Raw genomic sequence first — 24,244 nt, 5'->3', positions numbered from 1 at the left:
ACGACTGCCAGGTTCTAAAAGATGCCATCAGCCAGATTTAATTAAGATTTTGAGTTCTTATTTGTTCTCAAATGAACAGAGATACTGCTGCCAATAAGAGACTCTGATCAGCATGAGATTGTCATTGTTATCACAATCTGTTGGTAACATTCCAGCATGACACAAAGAAACTGGATAATTTCCTTGGCCCACGCAGGGCTTTTTTTGTGAATAAATGTGCTTCTGCCATCTGGCTTTTTAAAATACTCCGAGTGTCTGGTGGGTCTCTGGAGACCCTGGGCAAGGCATTCTGGTTTGTATGGCCTGAAACTTGCCCCCAATAAAAATCATAACTTTCTGATCCCAGCTGGCCTCCTGAAAACAGGTTTTACTGGTTGGCTAGATATGTAGGGTACTTAAAAAAAACTACGCACAACTGCCCCCAACGAGGCAGAAATAAGGCATTCTGTGCTTATCTGGAAGAATCTGGCCCCCAAGTGCATAAAGCTCAAGGGCACAGCAATGTAAAAACCAGAATTTTATTGACAGCCAGATCAAACAGACACAGGTGCCCTGCCCATCATCTCAGAGCTCAGCAGCTGAGGCGGGCAGCAGTTATATCAGAAAGATGCCCCCTCTGGGACTGCACAGCAGAGCTCCTACAGCCCAGCAGAGTAACGAGGTGGTCCAGAATTTTCGCTGAAGAGCAGAGGAAGACCAAATAACAACCCAAGAGGAAAAGAGTTCGGATGAAAGATGGAAGATTAAGACTTTTCTCTTAAATCCTAATAATGAGGGCCTGACGACCTACGTTCCTCTTCAAATCCAGTTTAACTATGTCTTTAGTGAGAACAATGATGTTGTCTTAAACATAAATTTTCTCCAGGAATTCCTGGGCCAGAGATCATGCCAAGGACTGTTTGTTCTTCCCTCGCATCTTGGTTTTACCCGACTGGACAGGAGGATGCCAGGACCAGAGTTCTTAATATTGCCCAAAGGTCAGAGTCACTGACCACTCCTTATGGCCACCAAAGTGACAACTGTTTACCTCGCTTACTTAGCAAATTGACCTCTTTCCTAAGTCCAACCCAAGCCCAACTGGGCCACCATCCAAAGAGAAAAGCAAAGAGAATGTAGAGGAGAAAAGGTTTGATCAAGTCTGTTCTCAGAGGAGCATCCTACCCCTAGTCCCATAGCCATTAAGGTCAGTGTAGGTGAAAGGAACCACTTCTCTATATTACCTGGGCATTAACATCACCTAGGAACCATGGAAAAATATAGATGCCCAATACTGTCCTTAGTAGATTCTGATCTAATTGGTCTGGACCAATCAACAATAGAGTCCTTGAAGAATGTGAACATCCACAGGAGGGTGGCCTCAGGCAGAGTGGGAGGGTCCATGCTGGCTCAGCACAGTGTGAACATGGCAGGGTCAGCCAATAACGTGACCTCAAGCACGTTAAGTCCTTGCTTAGCACAGGCTCCTCCACTACCCGGGGAGTCTGTGCCTCTTCATGACCCAGAGTTCCTGAGGAGGTGGCAGGGCCTCCACCTCAGTCCAGGTCTTTGAGAATTTCAGGCCCAACTGTTGTCAATTCTGGGCTGCCCACTTCAAGGGGAGATGTAGATAATTCATGTCGGTTATAAGGTCAGGGGGAGTCAGGACTACCAGAGAGAGTGCTAACTGCCCTTGCATCAAGGGGTGTCTTTCAGCTTTCTCTCCCCTTGGTTGTGATCCGGATTTCAGTCGCCAGCTGGCAGAGGCAGAAATGGGACTGAAGACTAATCTCATAGGCGCAGGAGTGTGCTCCATTCTGGGCAGTCTCAGACGAGGGCTCGCACATAACTTCCACTCCTGGTGAATGGTCCTTCCCCCTTAGATGGCAAGGGCTGGTTTTCTGAAGTGTTCTACATTTACTTGCCTCGCCATCACCCATGCACAAAGACCACTTTATATCGCACCTAGCTGGTGCTTAATGGAGCATGTTGACCAGTGGAAGGCTTAGATATTTTCTTTAGGGGCCAGATCCACACATCTTAGCATTTACTAGTTAACCCTCAAGTATCCCTACTCATCATTCCCTCCTTTCATTTCAGGGATCCAAGGGCATCCCCATTACCAGCCCATCTCCACAGAGGAAGCTCCCTAGACCCCCCCAGGGTGGGGTCCTCCTCCTATGAGGAGTCCCACCACACTCCTGGCCTAAGTGAATGTTCTCTTGTATGCTCCACCAGGGGCTGTGGAAGGAGTGGGGATCTTATTTTTCCCATCTGATAGGGTTCCATGTGGACAGAGTTCACCAACACCCATTCTGCTGCTTCAGCACTGCCAAACACAAGGTATACAAGTGGTACTCAATATCAGAGAGGGCCCATTGCCAGGGCTTGTAATGTGAATGTTGGGGGTGTAAGGTGGTTAATTTTTATTTATTTTATTTCTTTAAAAAATATTTTATTTATTTAGTTATGAGAGACACAGAGAGAAGGCAGAGACATAGGGAGAGGGAGAAGCAGGTGCCTCCCAGGAAGTCTGATATGGGACTCGATCCCGGAACTCTGGGATCATGCCCTGAGCCAAAGACAGATGCTCAACTGCTGAGCCACCCAGGAGTCCCGGTGGTTAATTTTCCTATTTGGAAAATGATTTCAGACTTGAACTGAAATCATCAACAAACATGAAACACCTACTGGGTGTGTATCCCTGTAGAGAGAGAGAGGGAGAGAGAAGTTACTGTGACTGCTTCTGGGGGCTTCCTACATACACATAGGAGAGTTCATTCAAATCTAAGAGCCATCCTCTGAGATTGGCATGGGTACTGCTTCCATTTCTCAGATAGGGAAGCTGAATTTTAAAGACACTGAAGAGCTTTGACTAGTAAATGGAAGTGCCCAAACTGGAATCCAGAACTGTCTGAATCCAAAGGCCATGCTCTTAATCCCTGTACTACAATGGTCATCTTGTTTGACCTGTGACTCTCTTGGCCACAGCCATGCCCACCGAACCGCAGAAGCAAATGGTTTCAGTTATAAAGGAACCAATAGTATTGAGTTCAAAGTCCAGAGCACAGTTAGGATGCTTGATATGGTGAACTGGATATTTCAGCAGCCCTGGAGGGCTTTGGCATGTACAGAGTCAACTTTGAAATGTTGACTACTAGAGAACGACCCCAAAGGTCCTAAACCAAAAAGCAGCCTGATCTGTGCTCATGAATGAATATGAAGCATGTGCACAGAAAGCTAGTATATGGGAGAGCTCATCCCCAGGCCACGACCCAGGACAAGAGGGAAGAGAGGGTCTCTGTGCTCTCCATGCACCAGAACACGGTACAAATAACTCCTTGTGATCTACAGCTCCCAAAAAAATAAGAAAGACCGCTAGTCCATGTGATGAAAAGTTTATACTCCATGATGAATTGCTGCTAACAGATTTATAAATGCCTATAGCCCTATATTCATGCAATCAATAAGAGACAGAAGTTGCCTCAATTGTTCAATTATGCATGAATGCGTATATGGGGAAATTGTGTGCTCTGGGAGCATGTGCATGAGGCAGGCAAGGGCAGGGCACCAGAGAGAGGGTGGAGTCAGCCCAAGTAGGTGCACGAAGCTGAGCAGAGGGAGGGGTCCTTTCAAGGGAGTCCCTGACCTCAGCCTATGGCTTTGTGAGTAGCCATGGAAGAGCCTGGCAATTTTCAAGCATGTAGCAGAGAGCAGATAGAAAGCTTCAGAGCAGGCGAGGGGAAGTGATGAGCCAGAGGGGATAGTCCAAGGTCAGCAGCAGGAGGAGGGTGCTGCAGCTCACAACACCCTCTTCCATTCCCTGCAAGTAAGCAGCCTATAAACTAGCCACAGCAGGTACTTCTTAGCCACCTGCTATGTGCCAGGTCTGGGGCCGAACACCTACTGAATCTTCAAAATAACCCGCACTAAGGCAGGTAACCGTCGAACCCAGAAACCAAGGCTCAGAGAGGCAGCGGGACATGCCCACAAGCATCCCACTGTCAGCAGGCAGAGCCAAGATCTCAACTCAGATTCGACTCAGGGCACAGAGGCCAGGAAAACCTGGGTGCAACCCCCAGTGCAGACGAGATGAGGGCCTGAGATGAGGAAGATGATCAGATGAGATCCAGTTTGGGAGAGTGGTACAAAACTTCATGGGAACCCAGTTTTGCAGTCAGATGAACCTAGCCTTGGGTCCCAGCTGCATTACTCAGCCCTGTGTGATCTTAGGCAAATGTGATAGGAACACCCTGGGTTTCAGCGTCCTCCTTTGTAAATCGGAGGCAAAACAACCTACCTCGCAGGACTGCTGTAAGGGTTGGAAGTGAGGACCGTGCGGTGCTGGGCATGTGGCAAGTGCTTAGTAGCTGGTGACTTATAAACCTGCACCTGGCAGGGGTCGGAAGAGGGCACAGGAGACGGGGGCCTGGCTTTGCCACTGTGGGTCGAGGAAGTCTTCACTTGTGAGAGGAGATGAACTTTCTGGGAGTGTCATGAGTCAGTATTTGTCTTTGGCTAAATAAATACAGGACCTTGATGTTCATCTCAACAAATCCGGTATCTGCTGCTTTCAGTGTTAACTCTTTCAAACACCTCTGCACAGCCAAGAGAAGCAGAATTTGGGACCCTCAGGAAGCCAGAGCCAAGGGAGTGGGACTAGGAAGGCCATAATTTCAGGTAAAGTCTGAAACCAGGTCCTAGCCGAGTGGTCCCTCTATCAAGACATCGGAAATAAAGCTGGTGGGTAAAGCACCTTCCCATTTCAGAGACGAAAAGAAACACTGTTTAAGGAACTCCTACTTAAGACATTGAAGATTTCTTCTTAAATCAAAGTATCCTTCTATTGTGAATTGAGGTGATTTATAACCATTAGAAGAATCCCTTCTTGGGGTGCCTGGGTGGCTCAGTGGTTAAGTGTCTGCCTTGGGCTCAGGGTGTGATCCTGAGGTTCTGGGATCAAGTACCACATTGGGCTCCCCGCAGGGAGCCTCTTTCTCCCTCTGCCTATGTCTCTGCCTCTGTGTGTCCCTCATGAATAAATAAAATCTTTTAAAAAAAGAATCACTTCTCTGTGATCGTATGCATGAAAACATAAAGCTGTTCAGTTCCCTCAGAGTTTGTACCCTCCGAGAGCCCTCTGCAGACCCCAGAAGGGGGTGGGGGGGTAGTTTTCTCATGGAGCAGAGGGCTCACTGCCCAGAGCAGGAAAAGCTGGTAGATCCAAATTCTCACAGGAAAGCCCACCGTCCTTTCTCAGGATTTTCCCTTAATTTAGAAAACAGGCCAAACTCACTCCCCCTCCCAGCTTTACCCTTAGGTCTCTTGCAACTATCTGGTGCCCTGAGAAGAAAACAGGAAGTCAGTGACGTGGTCCCAGAGTGTAAACAGGGTAAAGTAGGTAGCCCTGAGGTCTGGGCACCCAACCTTGATGTCAGGAGAAATGCTTCTCTACCCAGCCAACTGCATCCACGCTCTGAGCTGAGCATTGTAGGGTTTTCTAGCCTTCTTGCTTGGTGTTGCAATAACCTAAAGGGTCCTCACGACCCCCACCTCCCACCAATCAAAAGCTGTAAATAGAGGAAGAGAATAGGGTTCTCTCCTAGTCTGCAAACAGGCAGGTTATTTAGAGCCATAGTCCTCTTTTCTGTTTCAGGGGTTCAACCTTCTGTAAGGGGTGTGTGTGTATGTAGTAAGAACAAGTCCAACGGAGGGGGTCTGGGCCTGGGCAGAGAGAAACAGCACAAGGAAGGTGAAGGGCCAGGGAGGGGCCCAGTGAGTTGAGGCAGCGATGCCCACTTGGCTGGGCCACTGTGGAAAGATCACATTCCAGGTGTGAATTCTGCTCCCAGGAATAAGGTGAGACAGTGCCACACACAGGCCCCTGAAGCTCACCCCAGTCCTCTGGCCCAAGCACCACAACATGCATTCCCACCCAGCCAGACAAATCCTGGGAGCAGGCAAGTCTGAATCCCTTCCTCGATTCCTTCCTCAGGCTCACCCAGCTCCCCAAGCTGGATTTCCCGGCTGGGGATACCTGCCTTTCTCTCTCAGCAACGGGAGGCTGAAAGGCTGGGGAGACTTCGAAGAATGAAGGGTGAAGGGACAGTGATACAAACAGGAGTAGGAATTCCTGCCCGGGCCCTTCCCTGTGCAGGGAGTGGGGCAGGTGTGGTTAGGATCAGGGCTGGGGTTGGGCTTGGGGGAGACAATGACACCCAGTCTGGAGTTCCCTCCTGCCTGCGTGCAAGAAAGCAGGAGATCCTTCTGAGACACTCTAATCCTCAGCTTCCCAAGAGCAACAACAGCTACCATCCTGCGGTGGAGCGCTGTGCACCAGCTGGCCCCGGTGAGTCTCTGTCTCCTCGGCCTCATGAGGCCGGCATGACTGCCCTAGCTCTTCCCCGAAGACATCTGAGACAGGGAGAGGCTGACGGTGTACAGTCAGTAGCTGGTAGGTGACAGAGCCAGGATTTGAACCCAGGGCTCCCTGTGTCTGTTTGCCTCTCATCTTCAAAGTGGGGAATGGGGAAGGAGCAACAAATCTCTTCCCTTTTCCTACTCTCCTCCCTTGCTCCCTCCCTGAAAGGATGGGAACCAATTCAGTGTGAGGCTGGGGAAGTCAATGTCCCTGGAAACCAAGGAAAGTCACATGAAAACTATAAGATACCACCCTCCCCCTCTATCAAATTAACGAGGCTGAAAATATATATAACGTAGAGCTGATGAGAGCACTCTTAGATACCTCTCGTATGGAGACTACATACAACATGTCTTCCGAACGGTGATTTGGCAAAACACAGCCAAGCATTAAAATATCCATTCTCCCCCCCGTCCCTTTTTTTTTTTTTAAGTGCCATCTACTTCAGGAAACTTGGCACTTTTTACTTTTGTTTTTAAGATTTTATTTATTTATTCATAAGAGACACATAGAGAGAGGCAGAGACACAGGCAGAGGGAAAAGCAGGCTCCATGCAAAGAGTCTGATGTGCGACTCGATCCCAGGACACTGGGATCAAGACCTGAGCCAAAGGCAGATGCTCAACCACTGAGCCACCCAGGTGCCCTTGTCCATTCTTCTTTAATTCAGTAATCACATCTCCAAAAAGTTAATAATCAAAGAAGCTCTCAAAGACTGCAGTCTCATCTCAGCCCACATATAACCTAAAGACACCTCAATTCACAACAGAGGAATACTTAAATATGGGATGTCCACAGGATGGGATATGATTAAATAATTAAAATCACGTTCATGAAGATTTCTTAAAGCTTTTTAATGAAGAATTGCATACATATAGAATACTACAGAAAGTAGTACATTGAACCATCAAGTACCCATTACCCATTGTCTGCAATGATCAATTTATGGCCAATTTGTTTGTTTGTTTTTTTAAGATATAGTTATTCACTTGAGAGACAGCATGAGTTCGGGGAGGGGAAAAGGGAGAGAATCTTTAAGCCGACTCCCCACTGAGTGAGCAGCCGGCCACAGGGCTCGATCACACAACTCTGAGACATGACCTGAGCCAAAACTAAGAGTCAGGTACTTAACCAACTGAGCCACCCAGATGCCCCTGCCACTTTTTTAAAGATTTTATTTACTTATTCATGAGAGACACAGAGGCAGAGAGTGAGAGGCAGAGACAGGAAAAGCAGGCTCCATGCAAGGAGCCCAATATGGGACTTGATCCCAAGACTCCAGGATCCCACCCTGAGCTGAAGGCAAACGCTCAACCACTGAGCCACCCAAGGCGCCCCTTTTTATGGCCAATCTTAGCTCATCCATATCCAGCCAGCTCCCCACCTTGGGTATTTGAAGCAAATCACAGACACCATAGCATTGCATCCATAAATATGTCAGTGTGTGTTTCTAAAATGTATTCTTTTTAAAAACACAACAAAAATACCATTATCAAACCTAATAAAACTGTCAGTAACTAAGGTTTCTAAACAAAAAAAGTATAATACAATGTGAACTGGTAAGGAATATTATAAAACCATATATTCTATATATAATCTTAATTGGAAGAGAGGGAGGGAAGAGAAAAAGAAATGCTATTCACAGAGAAAACAACTTGAAGGAATCATATCCAAAATATTGCCAGTTATCTATAGTTACCCCCATGTCATGGCATTAGAGAGGATGTTTGCTTACTTTTGTATTTTTGTCTGTAGGTTTACTAACAGGAATCTGCAGTGTTATATATTTATGTATCATTTTTTTTATTCTTCTTTCATTCAAGTTCAAAGTTTCCCACTGAGGGGCACCTGGGTGGCTCAGTGGTTGAGCATCTCTGCCTTTGGCTCAGGTCGTGATCCCGGGGGTCCTGGGATCAAGTCCCCACATTGGGCTCCCAGCAAGGGAGCCTGCTTCTCCCTCTGCCTATGTCTCTGTCTCTCTGTGTCTCTCATGAATAAATAAAATCTTTAGAATAAAAGCAGTTTCCCACTGGTATCACCTTCCTTCAGCCTGAAAAACTTCCATTAACAGTTCTAGAAAAAAAAAAAAAGCAGTTCTAGAGCAGGTCTGCTAAAAATGAAATTTCTTGATTTTCCTTCATCTGAGATCTTTATCTTTCCTTCACTCCTAATATATTTTTTTTATTTTTTATTTATTTATGATAGTGAGAGAGAGAGAGAGAGAGAGAGAGAGAGAGAGGCAGAGACACAGGCAGAGGGAGAAGCAGGCTCCATGCAGGGAGCCCGACGTGGGACTCGATCCCGGGTCTCCAGGATCGCGCCCTGGGCCAAAGGCAGGCGCCAAACTGCTGCGCCACCCAGGGATCCCAATCTTTCCTTCACTCCTAAAGGATATTTTTTCTGGATATAAAATTCTAAGTTGACACACCTTTTCTTTTTGTACATTCAAGATGTTATTTCACTGTCCCTGGCTCACATGGTTAGAAATGAGAAGTCTATGGTTGTTTTAATAGGTTTGCCTGACGTATGTGTCTTTTTCTGGTTGCTCCCAGATTTTTTATCTTTCATGTTTAGCAGTTTATGATGTGGCTGAGTAGTTGCCACTGAGTTTATCCTATTTAGGATTTACTGAGATTCTTTTTATTTTTTTCCTTAAAGATTTGCTTATTTATTTGAGAGAGAATGAAAGTGCACCCATGAGTTGGAGGAGGGGCATAGGGAGAGAAAGAATCTCAAGCAGACTCCCCACTGATCACAGAGCTGGACATGGGGCTTGATCCTAAGACCCTGAGCCAAAAGCAAGAGTCAGACACTTAACCAACTAAGCCACCCAGGTGCCCCACACTGAGATTCTTTAACTTGTTAGCTTATGTCTTTCCCCAAATTTGGGACATTTTTAGCCATTTTACCTTCAAATTTTTCTGTACCATTACCTTTTTTCCCCCCACCTTCTGGGCTGGGACTCCAACCACATGAATTTTCAACTTGTTGATGTCCCATGGTATCCTAAGATGCTGTTCATTTTTCCCCCGATAAAAGCATATATTTACAAATATAAAATACTGTATTATTTCTATTGATCTATCTTCAAATTCACAGATCTTTTTCCTCTGTTATCTCTTTTCTGTCACTAAGCCCATTGCAATGAATTTATTACTTTCTGATGCCATCTTTTCAGTTCTAAAATTTCCATCAGGTTGTTTTGCATAGTTTCTATTTTTCTGCTGATAATTTCTATCTTGTTCATTTCAAGAGTGAAGAATTTTTATAATAGCTACTGTAAGTCTGTCTCATAATTCCACCATTGAGTCATTTCAGGGTTAGCACCTATTATGGTCTTTTCCCTTGAGTATCATTCAGAATTTCCTGGCTCTTTTACATTGAGAAAATTTGGATTGTATCCTGGCCTTTTGGATAACATGTTATGAGACTGAATCCTGCTTAAATTCTCTGGAAAAAATGTTGATATTTTTATTTATTTTATGTACAATTAACCCAGGTAGGTTCAGATTGAAAATTCTGTCTCAACTTTGGTGGCTTTATGCCAGTTTGGGTTTCAAAGCCTTTGCTAGGCTAATTGGGTCTGCCTGTCATATAGGTAACTCTGGGTTTCTCCAGGACCTGGGTAGTGTTGATTTCATAGTTAAGTACTCCAAACCTTTGCCATGCTTCTTCAGGTCTATTCCATCCATACACACCTTGGAGCATGCCCATGACTTATATTAGTCCATACACAGAGGGAGTATGGCCTTTTTCCCAGCTCTCTCCTCTCAGAGATTTCCTCCCACTCTCTGGAGGCTCCTTTGCCATGTTCCTCTGCCTGAAAGGTGGGGCTATCTCAGAGTTTTAGCCTCCCACACCATCGTGCAACTCTCTGTGACAAAGGCCATTTCGGGTCATTGTCCAAGTTTTAGGTCCCATCTCCTTTCTGTCTGCTATCACTTCCTGGGGCTCTTGCAATAGTTACTTTTGCATTCTGTCCAGTTTTTTAGTTGTAAACAGAAGGAGGTCAAAGTTGAATGACATCATCTTGGCTGGCACTGCTGCCCTTCCTTCTCAGCAATTTTTACTTTGCAAAGTTTCACTCATCTCTCCAAAGCTCCATCAAAACACCATCTCCTTCCAGAAGCCATCCTTTTTCTCCTAGCTAGAAAAACTTTTCCTTTTCCTCTATATTAGGGAAGAATCAGATTTGGCAATATTGAGACTCAAAGCCAAATCTTTTTATGAACATCTCTGTTCAAAGGTCCAGGTTTGAGGACACAGCAGAGATGAAATTGAACCCAAACAAGAAGGCTTGTGGTGATTAGGAGAAGAGATTTCACCTAAAACGCAGCTTTGCTAATTGCTTGATGTGTGACTTTAGGTAGGTCACTTAATTCTAGGTACCTCAGTTTCCTTATCTATGGAATGGAAATAATAACATCACAAAGAACTGTTGTGAAGATTCATTGGGTCAATAGTCAGAAGGCATCTAGAATAATGCCATGTTGGAGATGTAGGAGGTTATCACTCTCTCACAGGTTCCCATGACTTTGCCTGGCAGATGAGGCAAGCCTACACAGGGAATGAGGAAAAACAGATGGAGTGAGCTCACTCTCCACCTTGTACAATGTCCTGTAAGGGACTAGCATTTTCACTTCGGTAAATGGTTCAAAGAGCACAATTTATGTGTCTGGGTAGATCTTCTGAGAAGCCACATGAATGGAAGGATAACTGCATCAGTGGGTTAGAAGATCTGGCTTCCAGAACTGGGTCTCCTTTGGGTCTGGTTGTTCTGTTCGAAATCATGACCACACAGGGTAGAGATAAAATGTGAACTTTTTTTTAGACTGTTGCAGGGGAGCTTTTATGATTTTTGTTCCTTCTGTTGTTATCTGTAACCTCACCTTCTGCCACTCCCTCAGCCCTCACATTTCATCTGGACTAAATTAACTAGAGTACACCCATCCTACCTCACCATTTCCCACTCGCACCACTGCTGTCATCCTCAAGCTCAAATACCTCTCCCAACCCTCTTGTCAAATATGTTAAATGCTTCCTTTTCTATGCCAACTCTTCAAGGACTTCTGGGAGGCTTTCCCAGACTCTCCAGGACACTCCTTGGTTTGGCTCTCTACCCTTGTGTCCTAGAGCTCTCTGTACACATCTTGGTGGCACTTTCCAGTAGATGGTAATCACTTATTTTATAGGTCCTTCTCTCCTTAACTGCACCAGTGTTTATCAAAAATATGCACATTACAGGGGCTCCTGGGTGACTCAGTTGGTTAAGCAACTGCCTCCAACTCAGGCCATGATCCTGGATTCTTGGGATCCAGCCTTGCATGGGGCTCCCTGCTGCTTCTCCCTCTCGTGCTCCCCCTGCTTGTGCTTTTGCACTCTGTCTATGTCAAATAAATTTTAAAAATATGTATTTTACATTATTGGTCTCAAAAATCAACTCAGAGCATCACTACCAGCTTTCTTTTTTTTTTTTTAAAGATGTATTTATTTATTCATGATAGAGAGAGAGAGGCAGAGACACAGGAGGAGGGAAAAGCAGGCTCCATGCTGGGAGCCCGACGCGGAACTCAATCTCGGGACTCCAGGATCGCACCCTGGGCCAAAGGCAGGCGCCAAACCGCTGAGCCACCCAGGGATCCCCACTACCAGCTTTCTAAAATTAGAATACACTGTGTCTGTGCACGCACACATGTGCATGTGTGTGTGTGAGAGAGGAAGTTCTACCTCTCTGGAGAACTCTTCCACATTGATACAGCCTCAATGCATTCTTAGTCAAAATTCCCAGTTATTTTGTAGACACTAACAAGCTAAGTCTAAAATTTATAAGGAAATACAAAGGACCTAGAATAGCAAAAGCAATATTAGAAGAACAAAGTTAAAGGACTTATATTAACAATTTATTATAACCAAAGTAATCAAGACACTGTGTAATTGGTGTAGGGACAAACAAGTAGATCAAGGAAAAAAACCACAAAATCCCTAAATAGGCCCACACATATACAGTATCAATTTTTTACAGCGGTACCAATGAAATTCAATGGAGAAAGAAAAATCTTCTTAATAAACTGTTCCAAAATGTCTGGATATCAACACAGGAAAAAAAAAAAAAATGACCTTTGACCTCTACTTCACTTTATCCATACAATTAATTTGAGAAGGATCTTAAACCTGTGTGTGAAAGTTCAAACGATAACACTTCTAGAAGCAAATATAGGAGAGTATCTTCATGAACTTGGAGCAGGCAAAGATGTCTTAGGACACAAAAGGCACTAACCAACCAGCGGAAAAACAATGGTTAAGTAGAAGTTCATCACATTTAAAGTCCAATTTATTTGAAAGTGGCCCTGACAACTTAACCTCAGTTCATAACGTGAGAAAGACTGAAGAGGCCCAGAAACAACTGTCTCAGGACAACACATACCCAAGATGTGCCAAGGCCTCACGCAAGGGTAACAGAATCATATTTCACCAATGTGGTAGGCCCAGAGTTAAGCATTTAAGAGAACAAGATAAAGTCTTTGTCACAGGAAGATCAGAGTATCGCTAGGAGATAAGACTCACTCAGAGCACATAGCACTACTAAAAGATGTAATTCTGACCTGCAATCTAAAATAACTCAGGCAAAGAAGAGAGCAGGTTGGGTTGGAGTAGATACATTGAGGACACGAAATGGGGAACTGAGAAATCTGATTGCTTCTCCCCATCCCATTTTCATACATAAGAAAGCAGGACCACTGGCAGAGAGAAGGCCACATCACTGGTTTCCAACAGAGCCAAACTAGAACTCCAACTTCTTGGCTCCCTCTCAAATCCTCCTCTTAGCACTGTGTCATGCTGCTGACTTCAGTCTGGCCGGGCTTCCTGGAAGATGTAGGGGATTCACGTTGGTCCTTAAATGTGAGTATCTGAGATGATATCTGTGAAGCTCCCAGTACACTGCTCAGCATACAATATGTGTTCAGTAGAGAAGACGATTGTTAAGGTAGGTTGGACTTCCCAGGTGAGCAGTGACAAACCAGAGGCCCCACAGCCAACATTTCTAGAGCAAAGTGCATTTCACACCAACTTATTCCTACACCTTCCACCAGTTACTGCTGTTCAAGGAAAGCCAGTGAGGCTCTCTCTGGCTCTTGTCTAACTCACAAGGCATGAGGATTAAAGGAAATATTCATCCTTTCTGTAACACACCCAGAGTTCAGGTTTTTCCCATAACACAGGGAGGCTAACAAATTAGACATGAACATGCCACAGAACTATCCTCACCCCAAATCTTAGGCACAGGTTGATGGCACAGTTGGGAACTGGTGAGAGGCTGAAAGAAAGAGGATGCTTAGGGATAAGAAACAGCTGGGATGAGAGGACAGACAATGTCTCACAAGGTACAAGGGCAGCAGAAGCAAAGGGATGTCCTACGTGTTTTCCAAACAAACACTATGGTTTTCATTCATCCTCTGCCCATGCAGAAAATGGCATTTACCTTCCACTTGCCTTTCTTTTGCAAATCCACCTGTCATTGTCCTTCTAGCATGTACCTTCTAGCATCATGGGCAGATTTCTGCAAGTTCATCCATTAAGCCAACACACTTATGGAGTCCTATGCTGTTCAGGCCCCGGGCTAGGTAAGAAGGATACATGGGTGACTACGGCAGGTCTCTGCCTCCGGAGGGAGAAAGACTGGTACGAGAGAACCACAGTGGTCCAGTATGCCACCATAGAGAAAGGCCAGTCATCCAGTCCAGATGGTCCGGGGAGGCAGCCTCGGGGAGACACCTCATCTCCAACAGGAAGATGAGGACGAGCTGGAGAGACAGGAGGAGGGGATGGGTAGGCTGTGCTCTAGTGCCTCTTCCATTCTTTCTTTGCATTTCCAAAAGATTGTGCCCTTTATCTCTTCATTCAGACAAATATCATCGGAGCATAATGAAACACGTGATACCTTCCATACACCTGCCAGTTTCTTTTGATGCCAACTGGGAGGAGAAGCCACTAAATTACTAAGTATATGAAATATCACCCTCTCTCTGTGAAATTATGCACTTACTAACCTTCAAAACAAGATTTCACTAAAACCTGTCAACAGCTTCAGGGACACGAAAATGTTGCTTTGCTTCCCTCTTTGTTTCAGGATGGCCTCAAACCTACAACATAGAGACATACAAATACACCGTAACAAGAATGATCAAAACCTAAGAGCTCATTACAATAGAAGTGCTGCTTAGACCAGTGTAAAGGGACAAAGCTCTCCCTTCTGTAGAGTAGAAAATAAAAATTTTTAAAGACAATATTTTGGGTCGCCTGGGTGGTTCAGTCAGTTGGGTGTCTGCCTTTGGTTCAGGTCGTGATCCCAGGGTCCTGCGATCGAGCCTGTATAAGGTTCCTTGCTCAGTGGAGAGTCTGCTTCTCCCTCTGCCTGCTGCTCCCCCTGCTTGTCCTCTATGTCAAATAAATACGTAAAATCTTAAAAATAATAATAATAACAATGTTTCACTTTCGGCTCCCTTTGATGTGCAGCGCTCTGTGCTACACACCATCTCACTAAAACCCCCTAGCACCTTTGTGAGGCAGGTGTTATAATCCCATTTTACAGAAGAGGAAGCTCAAGAAGAGAAAGGTTAAGAGATTTGCACAAAGTAGCATCTAGGAAGTGTTGGGACTGAGATTCAGACCCACATTTATAAGCTTCATGGAGTACTAATTATGTGCCAAGCACTGTTCTTTCTACTTTTCAAGGATGAACACATTTCACCCTCCTGGAGACCTCACAAGGAGACTGCCGTTGTTCTCATTTTAGATGAAAAATGAGCCAACGAGAGACTAAATCACATGCCCACCACCACACATCTCTCTGCCTCCAAAGCCTGGGACAGATCCACATGCAATAGGAAATGTGGAAGGAAGTGGGAAAGTCATCCCTTTCATGCGGGCTGTGTTCAGTTCAGGATGGAGTTCTATTCTCCTTTTGTGCCACTGTGGGAAACTGAGGCTGAATTTCGGGGAGTGCTATGCCCAGACTTGAAGGCAGTGGGTATTGGGGCTTGGCCCTCACCATCAGGTAAGGAACTGTTGAACCACCCTTCCTCTAGGAAGGCACCCCAACACTGATGGTGGCCTCACCCATTCCTCTGGATGGTGACATCAGTGATGTCCCAAGAGGTATATGAGGAAGTAAGTACACACAAACACTTGGCATATCTTTACCTTTGTTAAGTTTAGCAAAACTTTGAATCTCGTGATTTTTGTGACAAAAACGGTGAGCTCGCATTAACACTTGATGCTGGGAAAGTGGAAGTATGTACTGTCTACCTTAAATTTATTATACAGTGCTGTATGTCAATTATATCTCAATAAAGCTGGCAGGGGTCAACAGCAGAAGCAATACATCAAGAAAATGAAAGCAAGATCTCAGAACAACCAACACATTTTAAAATGTTTGTAGCTTTCTGGCTTAGAATTCAAAGGCTGGGGTTTTTATTATAAAGAAATAATTTTAAGGACACCTAGAAGATTTAGGGACACCTTTTAGGGATGCAGCCAGTTAAGGGTCTGACTCTTGGTTTTGGCTCAGGTCATGATTTCAGAGTCCTGGGATCAAACCCCGCATCAGGATCCGCACTCAGTGTGAAATTCTCTCTCTCCCTCCCTCTTTACCCCTTCCTGCTTGTATTTGCACTCACTTTCTCTCAAATAAATAAATAAATCTTTAAAAATTAGTTTTTAATGTATAATTATAATTGCATATTGCTTATAAATACAATTATATTTAATTATATCCCATTTAAATGTAATTAAATTATGTTTAAAAGTAATTAAAGTAATTCATAAATATATTTATAAATCTTAGTGACCTGATTTTATAATCTAATTACAAAAGATAGAAAAGAAACCTAGGCATGAGGTCGTAGACTGGAGTATTAACCATGTCAATTTTGAAACCATCTAAACATCCATCCATAGAAACAAAGAAATTATATGTAGAATTCAGTGATATCCTCTGAGGCCATTAACATAGCACACACACTATAAAAATAGAAAAATGTTTATGGTAAAGGCAGAAACAAAATAAACTCCATCCACGCTAAAATTATAATTCTAGCAAAAACCTTTTTGCCCCCCACCACAAATGGAAAAATAGATGATTGCAAGAGAACGTTGTAAAATGAACACTAATGGGCCAGAATGCCAGGAATTTAAAGAGTTTATTGTTATTGCTATTGTGATGTTTGTGAATAAAACAAGAAAAACAAATTTAGAACCCACTTGGTTGCCCAAGGGGCAGGCACATGGTCCACCTAAGCCAGTTTCCCCTCCAGGAAACTATCATCTTCTAGGAAAGGGATAAAACTCAGACAAACTGTAGGCCCTCCTGCCTTAGCATAGGGAGGGCAAACATGTGTACTTGGCCCTTACAACCTGGCCCTGGCTGAGTTCTCTCTGCGAGTTATAACCTGAACCTTCACATATATAACAGGCTCACCACATAGTGAACGGGCTCCCTTAACTTCTGCTCTGACATTTGAAGACAAGCCTTCTCTTCACTCTCCTGTGATCCCTCAGCCACATCCTCAAAAGTCTAACAATGGTTAACAAAGTCTAACAATGGTTTGGAAACTAGCTACCCCTGCTCTGTCCCCAGACACCCCGCCCCTTGTCCACTGCACACAGTAGTATCAACACCAGCAGCAAGTCACACCCTCGGGGGTAATATCACAACCTCAAGGCCATTGCTCATTTCCACCTATTCAATTCCACCATCCTTCCAGGCTCAGATCAAGCACAGGGGAAGAGGAGGGACAGACCTGGGTCACAAACCAGCTCTCACTTTCCAGCTTTGTGATCTCAGGCAAGTTACGTAACCTCTCTGGTCTTCATTTCCTAAGCCATTAGGCAATATGATAATAAATGCTTCATGTAATGGTTGAAATATATAAAATCCATACAACCCAACTTCACCTGGTACAGGAGTCACTAGCCACAGGCGGCCATGGAGCCCTAGCAGTGTGACTAATCCATACTGAGATACTTTATAAATTTAAATTACACAGAAAAACAGAATGTAAGAATGTTGGACTGATAACTTTAATGTCAATTGCATAATAAAATAATATTTTGTAGATACTGGGTTAAATAAAATATATTAAAATCAACCATCTTTTTTTTAAATGGTTAACTTTTTTTGTTTTTAAGATTTTATTATCTATTTGACAGAGACAGAGCACAGAAGGAGGAACAGCAGAAGGAGAGGGAGAAACAGACTCCATGCCAAGCAGGGAACTCAACATGGGGCTCGATCCCGAGACCCTGGGATTATGACCTGAGCTGAAGGCAGACGCTTAACCAACTGAGCTACCCAGGTGCCCCTTAACTCCATCTTCTATTTTTACTTTTGTAATGTGACTATTATCAAATTTAAAATTATAAACACAGCCCGAGCTTGTGTCTTGCTTTCTATTTCCACTGAACACTGTTCGATGTTTGTGCTCTCCCTACTTCTCCCTCCCCACTCACTGGCCACATAGAAGCTCACACCTGGCTCACACCTGTATCAAGTCATTAATTACATCTGTGGTTCCAGGTGGAGTCCTTTCTCCTCCTCAGGTCCCAGGTTACCAACCTGAGACAAGTGACAAAAAGGAGAAAGGAAACTAACCTTAGTATCAGAAAACTGCACTGCGGTCCTAGCTCTACCATCACTAATTAAGTAGCCCTTAGCATGCCATTTCACTCCACTGAGCCACAGTTTTGTCATTTACAAAACAGAGGGTAATGATATCATGTTCATGGCATGAGAGATTGCAGGTGGAAGGTGCTCGATAAACTGTCAAGGACTGTAGAGGTAAAGATTAAGTAGTATGATTTGCACAGCAGCAAGGAGGTGGGGTGGCCATACCCACCTCCTCTGATATTCTCTGCCTTCCATCTTATACTATTACTTACCTATTTTCCACATCTCCTGTCTCTAAAAACAAGTATCCCCAAGAACACACCTCCTCCTCCTCACAAGTCCCCCAACATAACCAACGCAGAGTGCTACAGGCAGACCCCTCAAACCTCCACACAAATGGGGTGTGCCCTTATGTACCAGGCATTAAGCTTAGTGGTAGGGGGGGTCTGGCAAGAAACCTGACAACACAGCATGGGACGTGCTTGTAACAGAGGAATTGAATACATGTAAGTGCACCAGGGGCCAAGAGCAGCATGCTCCCTACCTGGGAGAAACAGAGAAGTGTGGTGGCAGGGAGAGGTAGGCAACGGCCAACAGGAAGGACTCTGACATGCACAAAACAGAACAGTATGAAAGCCTGAATGAGCATGGAATGCTGCGGCCCTCAATCCAAGGTAAACACTGGCATGTGATGTACAACGGGCCACCTAACAATATAAATCTTATCACGAGAGGTCCCTGGTTGAAAGGTCCTTCCTGCAGACGGAACATGACTGCCTTTCTGACTTTGCTACTTCAGCTTCTCCTAGCTCACCCTGCAGTCCACTTAGGGACATGTGCAAAACCTGCCATTATGAGCTGAACTACCACCTGTGGTAACTGCATTAACTGCAGCGTTGTGCACAGAGCCTTATGGGAGCAAAAGCCCCTGTCTCAAAACATCCTGTTCCTATTTTTAGCCAGGAAATACCTCCTCACCATCTATGCTCCATCTACCTCCTCCCAAGGCCAACAGGCGTGAGAAGCACAAACTTACCCCATCATGTGCGTGGCTGGGTGGGCTTCTCTACGTGCTCAAGTGTTTCTTCCTGGTTCCCAAATAGGATCCAGATTATTTCTAGGAAAGTTAGGCAGCAAGCTCTATCAAAAAACACAGTGTTCCACTTGCATGGTCCAGTTAAAGCAAACACAGAAGGCTTCTTGGCTGAAGATCTAAAGGTGAAATTTCTGAAGCTGAACTTGTCCTTCAGCTTGGTCTTCAAACATATAAAGAAGTAAAATAATCTCAAATGATCATATTTTTGTTTAAGAATGAAAAGATGAAAGATCAGGAAGTGGGTGATTCTAAGAGGGAGGGTTGAGCAGTGAGAGCAGATAAGCACCGTGAAGGGGAAGCATCTGTGTCCACCTCTGCTTATATGGAGAATAAAGCCATGCCTTACCAATGGCTAGCTACAAAATCAGTACCAGGGCCGAAAATCCTCCTCCCTTGGGAAACTACTGATTACAAGCATTCTAAGAATTCTAAAAGTCAGATCAACCTATGACAACGTAAGGACTGTAATTGAATCCTGATTGGAAAAAACAGCCTTTTTTTTTTTTTTTTTTTTCTTCACAGTAATCTCTCCAGGGACACCTGGGTGGCTCAGTGGCTGAGCATCTCCCTTCGGCTTAAGTCATGATCCTGGGGTTCTGGGATCAAGTCCTGCATCAGGTTTCCCGCAGGGAGCCTGCTTCTCCCTCTGCCTATGTCTGTGCCTCTCTCTGTCTCTCACAAGTGAATGAAATATTTTAAAAATTAATTAATAAAATAAAATAATCTCTACAGCTAATATGGGGCTCAAACTCATGACCCTGAAATCAAGAGTCCCAGTCTCTACCAACTGAGCCAGCCAGATGCCCTCCAAAAGTCCCTAGGATCTTTTAAACATACACTGAAACATTTATGTATACAGACAAAAATGAAAAAATAAGTGGCTGTATGAGAAGTCAGGCAAAATAAGATCTCATCTGGTATGGATAAGCACGTGCAGTAAAGGAAAGTTGAATGAAAAGTCCTCCTACCTTAAATCACCCATAGAATAGAACACAGTCTGCTACAGAACACACAGTCTGATACAGCCCCGAATGCTCACACAAAAGTTCCTTCCATGAACCCAACTCTGCTGGGTTCTCATCCTGCCCTGGAGCAGATTACAATCTTTCCTCTGGGTAACAGAAGAAATAATTATCTTGACTTTAGCTCCAGGTAGCACAAAAGACACAAATGCTGGGATCAGACCCTGCGAGAAGATGCTCAGCCTAACAGAGCCGGAGAGGAAGTTAGAGTCGCGCTCCCGACCCTGCCCTTGTGCCGGCCGGACCGGAATATGACTGAGTGGCTATCAGAATGGTGGGCACTATTTCAATTATTCTTTCTTCTTGAATCCCTCCCCCTACCGCCTTTTTATGAATGTGCTAAGTGGATGGAGTTAATGACATGCCAGTCTCCATGCTGTATGTCACTTCTCTGAGGCTGCCGCCAGCATTAGAACTGCTACTGGGGAGAAGATAATCACATCTGAACACACAGAAAGATACAGACAGTAGGGAGCCATGCAGTGTTTGGGTGACGCAGACAGTCCCTGGTGAGGCAGCAGCAGGGCAAGCAGAGAGCCTAGCATTCCGTTATTGTGATTAGCATGTCACTATCATCCTCCTGAGCGTCCCTGAAGCCCTTAGTCTAGGTGCGGGGCTTTCCATTTAATCTTAAATCTTCTGAATAACTCTGTAGGTGGGTTATTTCACAGGTGAGGAAGCTGAAGCTCAGAGTGAGTGAGTGATTTCCCAAAGGCCACAGACAGCGAGAAGGGGACATAACCAAGATGCAAGTCTTGCTCCCCAGCCCAGCCCCTTCTAGCACAGTGCTACATGAGGCCTTTGAGCACAGTTACTTTAACTAGACCCCTTTATTTTCTAAAACACCTAAAAACGAAAAAACAAAAACAAAAGCAAAATCCTGTTGAGTCGTCCAACTGAAAAGTGGAGAAAACCCTACTCTGCGATCCACAGGATGACTTCTGCACATTTCCAGTCCCATTCTGTCTCACTTCTGATTTCTCTGGCTGCCATTATGATGGATCCACCTGACACACTTGAGAGAACAGAACAGGAAATAACTCTTCCGTTTGGAATGACAGATATTCAAGTGATCCCAGGATCCCATCCCCCACTCCCTCAAAATAAGATGTTCCTTAGGAGGATTTTTTTTCTTTAAACTTCAAATCCATTCGGTTGTCATGGCCACTTAATAGTGAGTCAGACTGGCCATTCACGGAAGTGAACTGACAAAGGGCATGCTCTGTCCTAAAGGCCAGCCAAGTGGTGACTTAGGCACCCCACAGGGAGTCTGACCCCAGAATAGATCCCTTTATGTACTTGCTACTGCAATTCCTCATGCAGGAGTTTATCAAGTGCCTACAAAGGGAAGTGCCCATCCCTGGCGAAGGGTTGTGGGGTACATGGACATTCAAGTCACCATCCCAGGCCATAGGTAGCTCCAGGCATTGTGGGGAGTGGGTAGGCAGCCAAACAGTCATCTGCTGCCACAGGAGCCTATCCTCTGCCATACCCAGATTAGAAGGAATGGGTGGTTTTGGAGGGGCTAGTAAAGGACTTGTCTCACAAGTACTGACCAGCAGTGAGAACCATCCAACAGAGAATAATAGTGGACTGTGGGTACTTTAAGGGCAAGGACCATGCCTAATTTGCCTCTGCATTTTCACAAAGTAGGCCCCAAATATTTGTTGTGGGGTTTTTTTCCGATCATGGTCAGGTACTATATTTACAATTTTAAAAGATACCGAAACTGTTCTCAGGTGCCAGAACAGAATCTAAAGGGTTCAGTTTGAGGAACAAGATTCCTGCCCTCAGAGTCAATTTGGCCATATCAGTGGTCAGCTGGAGATGAGGGAGATGATACCCACAGGCCTCTCAAAGGGTGGGAAGCACAGATACCCTAAAAGATTATGGGCAGGCCACCCTCTGTCCTCAGGAGGAAGGGGAGGTGGCTAGGGATGGAAGCCCCCTCTGGCTTCTATTATGAGTAAGAGGCCAAGCTCCGTGACTCAGTGGAATTCACTTCTTCCCATAAATTCAATGTCCCCCAGCCCTGGGAGCAGTGGAATCATGGGAACAAAGGCAGCAAGTTGAGTATGGATCATCACAGAAGGCCCAGAGCAGCTCATACCCCTGTCCAGTATGGGATGAGGCCATCAGGCAAGTAACTCCTGCTTCCAAGGGAGCCGGGTCACAAGAACACACATCTTCACAGGTGAGACCTGGGGAGGCCAGATGACATAATCCTTAAGTCTCTATCAGGGCACCCCAGAGAGGACTTGAAGGTTTTCTTTGACTTAGCATGTGGGAAGAACCAGTGGGTCTGATGTAAAGAGCCTGTTGAATATGAGGCAACTGAGAACAGAAGCCATGTCTCCCTGCTCCCCAGTCTGAGTTAGGAGCCCCCCCCCCCATTGTGTCCCACAGCATCCCTCTCACAGTTTCTCTGTCCATCTCCTCCACTAGGGTGTGACCTTCTGGAGCACAGAAACCATTCCAGACTTTTCTACCACGCTGCTAGGTCCAGGCTGGGTCCTGGGCAATGACTTCTGCAGACTCTGAATGCAAGAACTGTGAATGATTTACCTATAGAAGAATCACACTCTGCCTAAGAGAAAAATAGAGGTCGGGCCTGACTGAAAAGCCAAATCAAAACAAGTCCAGGAGAGGGCAACTGACCGCATTCAACCTGCCTCCCCCGTATTATAAACTAACAGTTTCGATGGAAAGGTCTAGATCACACGAGAAAAAAAAGTCAGTTACCACCAGGTGCACGGGGTAGGAGCCTGGCATGAAGATTCATACCAAGACTGTGAAACTCTGCCCAGATATTTGCAGATGACGTAAAAGCAAGGGCGGAGAAGGTAGCGAGGCAGGCAACCATGACGGGCAGTGATGGAGAACTCGCTGGCTCAAGTACCTGAGTCAGCTGGTGCCAGATAAAGCCAGAACCTGGTCTGTATTATTAATTGGAATTTTTAGAGGAAAGGACTGGTTTAACAGAGAGGGACTTGGTTCTTCATTCCAGGTAGCCACTCACGGGGTAGTTGAACACAGCGGTCAATCCTGATGCCAATCAATACATCATCATAGGGGCGCCTGGGTGGTTCAGTGGGTTGGGCAGCTGACTCTTGATTTCAGCTCAGGTCATCATCTCGGGATCCTGGGGATCGAGCCCTGTGTTGGGTTCCATGCTCAGTGTGGAGTCTACTTAAGTAAGATTCTCTCTCTTCCTCTGCCCCTTCCCCCATCCACATATACTCTCTCTCTAGTAAATAAAAAAAAATCTTTAAAAAACTACAGCATCATAAATACCAACACCACTGACTTAACATGAATTATGTGCCAGGTGCTACGTGAGGCAGTTTGTCTCTCTCCAATTATTGTAAAGTAAATGCAAGTCACCCACATTCATAGATGAATATCTTTATAGGAAGACCCTTGCCCAAGGTCATGCATCCAGCTAGATCAAGGCTAGAATTCAAACCCAACTCCAAAGCCCATGTTTAGAGCACACAGAGGAAAGATCAACCCTACAAGTAAGGGTAGGGAAGGGAAAGGTTTCCTGTGAAGAAATAAGGCTGGACCTGGAAGGAGGTGTAGGATGTGGACACCTAGAACAGTACTGGAAGGACATCCAGGAGATCCTGACGGTGCCTGAGATCCTATGTGAGAAGAACCCTGCCGTCATGCCACTATTTTTCCAATAGCAAATGCTACCTGATGAGCATTTGGGGATTCCAACTTTTATTCATCACAGAGAAAGTCGAATACGTACAGGAAGACTTCAGTCGTTAGCTCTTCATCAAAAGCTCAAGCATTCTGCACTACCGCTTCCTATCAAATCATCACCGTTAGGAACATAGTGCACAGGGCCTAAATGTTCTCTGTGGCCTACCGCACACCATCACAATTAGAAATGACCTCAGTGGACAGTCAGGTTGGCCAACCTGTCCCCTGATGAACGAACTCCCCCCTCAATAGCAACAACAAATGCCTGGTCAGTGAGCACCTTCGTCCGTACCTGTAATAATGATAATAATGTAATAATGATAATCTCTTCTTCCAAGGCAGCCCAGCCACAGG

The 24,244-nt window shown here is 45.0% G+C and overlaps 1 protein-coding gene and 1 long non-coding RNA gene across 8 annotated transcripts in view; one reads left to right on the top strand and one right to left on the bottom strand.

Annotated features, from left to right (window-relative positions):
- ST6GAL1 (ST6 beta-galactoside alpha-2,6-sialyltransferase 1) overlaps positions 1–24,244 on the bottom strand; it is a 121,056-nt gene that overhangs the window by 45,584 nt on the left and 51,228 nt on the right. The window contains exon 1 of one of the 7 annotated variants that reach the window (XM_035710145.2): positions 19,098–19,254. The exons of the other annotated variants lie outside the window; for them this stretch is intronic. The gene's annotated coding sequence lies outside the window, so the exon portion shown is untranslated. Of the gene's footprint in view, positions 1–19,097; positions 19,255–24,244 lie in introns of those variants that run through there. 7 annotated transcript variants of the gene reach the window in all.
- Positions 5,922–22,399, top strand: LOC125754282 (uncharacterized). Its single transcript, XR_007408064.1, has 4 exons — positions 5,922–6,325; positions 17,605–17,750; positions 20,304–20,453; positions 22,210–22,399. It is a non-coding gene; the product is annotated as an uncharacterized LOC125754282 (long non-coding RNA).

The sequence above is a fragment of the Canis lupus genome, chromosome 34, assembly GCF_003254725.2.
Source record: "Canis lupus dingo isolate Sandy chromosome 34, ASM325472v2, whole genome shotgun sequence".
Taxonomy (NCBI): Eukaryota; Metazoa; Chordata; class Mammalia; order Carnivora; family Canidae; genus Canis; species Canis lupus.
The sequence above is the reverse complement of the archived record's forward strand: the minus strand, read 5'-3'. Positions and strand labels throughout refer to the sequence as shown.